Here is a 6,723-nt window from a genome sequence, read left to right as displayed (position 1 = left end):
ATTTCCTCGCTCGCTTCATGGATTCACCGTTACTCAACAAGCTTTAGAAAAGAGGTGAAAACAACAACAAGCTGCTGCTGTGTTGTTGTTTGTTTACATCATTATGTCTCACAGAAATCTCCATGTAGCACATGTTAGCTTCAGGATTGGTTACAGGGTCTGAAATCACTTATTGCAGTTTAAGAGAACATCAAACCATAGTGCAAGCCTAAATGTTATGTTATGCTATTTTCTTTGAACTGGGATCAGTTCTCTATAGGTTAGAACAACCTGCTCATGCCAGTGGATTTGTCGATATTTGAAACTTGAAGAATATCCACTTCCTGAATTGGTTGAACACATGTTAAATCAGATGCTATTTTGTTTATTAAACAATCTATAAAGTAATTTTATTTAAAAAATATTCAAAATCCCAATTTTTGTATAACAGAAAACATCAAGGTAAAATGATGACAAGGAAAATAATTAATTTTACAGTGTCAAAATAAAAAAAATTAAAAAAAATACTGACAATATTACATATATGTCTTAGCCAGGTTCCAAAAGTCACAGTGATATTGTATAATTGTTTAATATTACTGTTGCTGGAAAATACGATTTTTAAAGTTTCGTAACCTATTAAGTAACTTAAGTAAAGTTGGTTTTACTCCAGAAAACAAACCTTTTAGAGCCTTAAAATAAATGTAAAACTCAACTGTCACTTACTGATCAAAAGATCAAAAGCTCAGGTGGTGAATTTCAGAATAAAGAGACATTTTCAATACAATAAACTGTTATTTAAAACCGGCCTGTATAGGTGTGATAGTTAAAACGTTTATTTGTTTTCTGGACAGCAGCTCATTTCTGTGTTAATTAATTTGGGATCATTGGATTAGTTAGGATGTGGAGTGACGTCGCCCTCTAGTGGTTTGTGTTGGCTACAGCATGATGCAGGTTGACTGGTTTACTATACTTTTGAAAGTTTTTTCTGCCAATACAATACATATTATATATATACTGTATATATATATATATATATATATATATATATATACTGTATGTGTAGAAGGTGTGTAGATCTATGTATTAGATCCGACAGCTTTCACTGCTTTAATTCTGTTAATATGCAGATTTCAACCAGGGAGAAGGTAAAGGCATTTTCAAAAAACATTAATTGTCAAAATCAGTAGCTCCCCCTTCTGGACGGCTAAGGAAAAACTGTTAAAAAACAATGTGTGTGTTTACCAGCACAGTTTGTTCTGGATGTTAGCTCATATCCCTCATAAATTTAGGAAAATCTGCATATATCTTCATATCGCCATAAGAAAATCCATATATACATGAATCAATAGAATACTCTGAGTATTACCATGGAAACAGACCTTACACTGACAGTAAAAACCAACAGTAAACATGATAAGATGTTTACATGCCTCAGATAATATAACAGCTATTGTATATACATAGATACATACATACGTGTATATAAACATATCCATACATACCCATACACAAATATATATGTATATATGTACACATACACACGTATACACATACTGTACATACACATACACACACATATACTGTACATATGCACATACATGCCCACATACACATGTACAGTGTACATGTGTATACACATATGCACATATTTATACACAAAAATACACATCTGTATATACAGTACATGCAAACACGCAAATTCATAGGCGCAAACCAATGAATGCTGTTGTATAGCAGTAACAGCAGTACAATCACACAACAGTCCACATTATTCAATAAAAGGCCGCAGCAAAAAGATGAGTTTTGAGACGTCTGAAACTTTCAGCTGAGGTAGCATTTCTTACTGAAGTGGGGAGCTTGTTCAGAGACGACAGAAATGCACAGTCACCTCTGGATTTCAGTTTGGCCCTTGGGACGGCAAGGACCCCAAAGGTTTCTCCCAAAAAGAAACGTGAAATATGAATATACAGCACCCCAAATATTAATATACAGCACCCCAAATATGGATATACAGCACCCCAAATATGAATATACAGCACCCCAAATGTGGATATACTGCACCCCAAATATCAATATACAGCACCCCAAATGTGGATATACTGCACCCCAAATATCAATATACAGCACCCCAAATATCAATATACAGCACCCCAAATGTGGATATACTGCACCCCAAATATCAATATACAGCACCCCAAATATCAATATACAGCACCCCAAATGTGGATATACTTCACCCCAAATGTGAATATACAGCACCCCAAATATGAATATACAGCACCCCAAATATGAATATACAGCACCCCAAATATGAATATACAGCACCCCAAATGTGGATATACAGCACCCCAAATATGAATATACAGCACCCCAAATGTGAATATACAGCACCCCAAATATCAATATACAGCACCCCAAATGTGGATATACAGCACCCCAAATATGAATATACAGCACCCCAAATGTGAATATACAGCACCCCAAATATCAATATACAGCACCCCAAATATGAATATACAGCACCCCAAATATGAATATACAGCACCCCAAATGTGAATATACAGCACCCCAAATATCAATATACAGCACCCCAAATGTGGATATACAGCACCCCAAATATGGATATACAGCACCCCAAATATGAATATACAGCACCCCAAATGTGAATATACAGCACCCCAAATATCAATATACAGCACCCCAAATATCAATATACAGCATCCCAAATGTGAATATACAGCACCCCAAATATGAATATACAGCACCCCAAATATGTCACCAAGTGCAGATTCCTGTTCCTGAGGTACTGACAGCCCGGTCACCAGGTTTTCCTGCATAATGATACGATCCGTTTTATTTTTATTTTGGAAGACAATGATTCGCACGAAAACCACACATGCAGATACAATTCACTTTGCAGTAGGAAATGTCTTTACATTATTTTGTGTGTTTGTCACCTAAGTGATTAAAAGAGTTGCATTCAATTAGTCATATTTGGCTAATTTTACCTGCGCACAATAATAACAAAGCTGTTTACGCTGTTTACATGATTGCATAACATCCCATAACAATCCCATTTACATGACTAAGTATTTATTTTGATTATCCAGAGATAATTGTGGGAATCTGAGGTTTTTCTTTTGCTAAAACAATAACTTGTTTCCTGTCTCCTTGTCTTCCAACACATCATGTTGGTAGCAGCCACAGGCCTTTTTCTACTGCAATTAAAATGCAATGCTTAAGGCGCGACTTTACGACGATGCATGCAGTTGTTGCACCTGGCAACTCTATGAACCACTATTCCCATTAAAATAACCTTACATTTTCATTAATTTACATTAATTCACCCCTTAATTAATGCAAATCCCCTTAAAATCAATTAAAGGATACGGCTGATGTTTTTAAATACATTTCCTACCGTCAACAAATCCTATGAAAATAACAAAATCAACAATGCGTTTGCTCTACGTTTACTCCCGTTACTTTCCGACCGTTTTTAGCCAATATTTCATAATGATTTTTTTACAATGTCCTAGATTATCGCCCTTATTTTTGAGAGCGCTGTTGTCATCTTTTGGTTGAGAGTTTCAGTGAACAGATATTTATCTTTTTCTTTTCTTTTTTTATTCGTTTTTCATACAGCAAAACAAAGAAGAGAAAAGGCCGTTTGATTTCTTTTTTGGACAGGCAAAACTGGCAGTCTACTGCAGGAGGAAACAAAAATTGTAAAGTGGTCAGGGGCATGACTGCTCTTCATTGGTTACCCATTAAATATCGAATTGATTTTAAGATTCATTACCTACAAGGCTCTGCATGGTTTGGCTCCTAGTGATATCAGTGAACTGCTGATCTCACTAACACCAGCAAGACCTCAGAAGTGACTGTGCATTTTCTGTCGTGGCCCCTAAACTCTTAAAACTCATCTTTTTGCTGCGGCCTTTATTGAATAATGTGGAATATACTGTTGTTACTACTATACGACAGCATTTATAGGTTTGCTCCTATGTATTTGCGTGTTTGCATGCATATACAGGTGTGTGCATATGTGTATATGTACACTGTATGTGTGTATGTATATATATGTGTATCTATGTGTATGTATATATACGTGACAAATTAAAGGAAAAACCAACATAAAGTGTCTTAGTAAGGTGTTGGGCCATGTGCCGTCAGAACAGCTTCAATGCTCCTTGGCATTGATTCTACAAGTCTCTGGAACTCTACTGGAGGGATGGCACACCATTCTTCCAAAAGGTATTCCCTCATTTGGCGTTTTGATGATGGTGGTGGAGAGCGCCGTCCAACACGTCGGGGTCCAAAATCTCCCATAGATGTTCAATTGGGTTGAGATCTGGTGACTGCATATGATTCACATCATTTTCATACTCATCAAATCATCCAGTGACCCCTTGTGCCCTGCTGATGGGGGCATTGTCATCCTGATAGAAATGATAGAATATAGAAATGTTTCATCATAGGATAAAGGTGATCACTAAATAACTTTGTATTGATTTGCAGTGAGCCTTCCCTCTAAGGGGACAAGTGGACCCAAACCATGCCAGGAAAATGCCCCCCACAGCATAACAGAGCCACCGGACCCCCTCACTGTCGGGGTCAAGCATTCAGGCCTGTACCATTCTCTTGGTGTACGCCACACATGCACTCGCCCACTTGTCGAGAATATGGTGAAGGATGACTCATCTGACCATATCATACCATACTGACAGTCTGATCACGTCCTGCATTGACATTTTCAGTCACCTGAGTTACTCTTCTCTTTTTCCTGACATATCATACTAATGCACGAGCATCACGGCCATCGAATGTGCGCTTTTGACCCTATTTACTGATGTCGTTCCCATAGATGTAAATGCAGATGTCACTTTAGTCACTGTTCCTATTGAAACACTAGCCAGTTGAGCAAGCTCCTGCCACCCGTGCCCCAATAGTGAACCCTCTTTCAAAGTCACTCTTTTCCTCTTGCCATCTTGATCCAAAATCGAGGTCAACTGGGCCTGTTCAGCATTTTTAAACATGCCACAGAGTATGATAGGATATTAATTGCTTAATTGTATCATGCAGTACACCTGTATGGAAGTATCTGTCATCATTATGTGTCTCCACTCATTTATTCAGGTTTTACCTTTAATTTGTGTGTGTGTGTGTGTGTATACTACTGCTGTGGAAAGCCAAAAGGGTCACAATTCTCCTCTCTTCCTTGGCCATACTAACCAGTAAAAATGCCAACATCACCTGTCAGCTGATGCTAAAGGGCGATCTTAAATTCATGTCCATAAAGTACAACACCAGAAATTGATTCATTCGATCTAACTGCACAGGCCAACAGTTCTACAGCTAAAATGAAGATTAGTGGGGGCAATGGGCATCCCACGATAAAGTTTGAATGGTTCTGAAGTAATCCCATTTGTCCTGACTGATGACATAGGGGTTCTTATCGCTTTGTTTCTCCCTTTCCGCCCGAAGTAGCATGAAGCCGTCTAGTTTGACCGAACAGTCCGGAATATTCCCATTCAACACACCGCTCTCCCGGTGCTGACGTTGACCGCTCACCAGGGCTGAGAGTTTGTCCGTCTTGTTGGCCAGCGATCTCACGTTCCCCATGACCAAGGCAAGGTTTGAATCTATTCCTCTCCCTCACCCTCACACCGGCTCTCGTTCCCCGTCTGTGTCTCTTTACCTCCGCTGGTATTCCTGCCGGTGGAGTGGCTGCTTTAGCCTGAAGCGCCAGAAGCGCATTTGTTAACAAACATACTAAGAACAACATATCTTGTGTCAGTATGTGTTGAGAGTCAGGAGTTATTGATCCTTTTGGCTAGATATAAAATATAGTTAGGCTATGAGTAACTCATGTTATTTTTACTCTTCCTTATTGGATTTTTACTAGGGAAGAAACAAGGTTGCCATGGTTATGGTTATCCAAAGAGAAAATAAGGCCATTGAGATTGTTTTGTCAGTTTTATCTTGTAACTGTATAAATGGCAAACAGATTCCTTACTTTACCTCTTTTGCCCATGACCAGAGTTTCTCTTATTCCATTTTTTATCATAGAATGAATGATGATAGTTAAACAGTAAACAATTAATGAATTGGTGAGTAATGCACTTTAGTCAGGTAGGGCAGTGGTTCTCAAACTGGGGATCGGAACCCTCATGGGGTTGCAAGATCATTTTGGAGGGTCACAAGATGATTTTTGGGATAGGAAAAAATGTAAGTCTACTATACAAATTTATTATTGTGTAATTTTCCAGTGCAAGTTTTCAGTGTAAATGTCACTTTGTTTGAACATTTCCACAGTTCAGTCCACACTTCCTTATCAGTTCAGTCGACCTCCAGCATCAGCTGCCTTAATGATCCACTGTCACCGCTGTTATTCAGACTTTTCCCCCAGATCGCAATATTGATCATGGAAAATAAGCGTTACATTTTGAAAGGCAAGACCCTGGACCAAAATGAACTTCTATACAGGTTTCTAGAGTTGCTGCAGCTGTGAATTCACAATTAGTTTCATCAAATAGAGAGGCTAATTTAAGAATCTCATGCTAGCTAGCTTGGTAATGTTAACTAGTTACTTGATCATGTTAGCAATGCATTAGTGACAATGAAAAGAAAGGACCTTGTTGCCAAAACCACATTTTGTTTGTGGAAGTTGAAAATGAAGTGAAACTGCACTGAAATGCGCTCATTAGAAAGTACCAAAATAAAATAATACCAAATAAATAA

Source organism: Centroberyx gerrardi, chromosome 7, assembly GCF_048128805.1.
Source record: "Centroberyx gerrardi isolate f3 chromosome 7, fCenGer3.hap1.cur.20231027, whole genome shotgun sequence".
Classification (NCBI taxonomy): domain Eukaryota; kingdom Metazoa; phylum Chordata; class Actinopteri; order Beryciformes; family Berycidae; genus Centroberyx; species Centroberyx gerrardi.
This window is presented reverse-complemented; position numbering follows the sequence as displayed.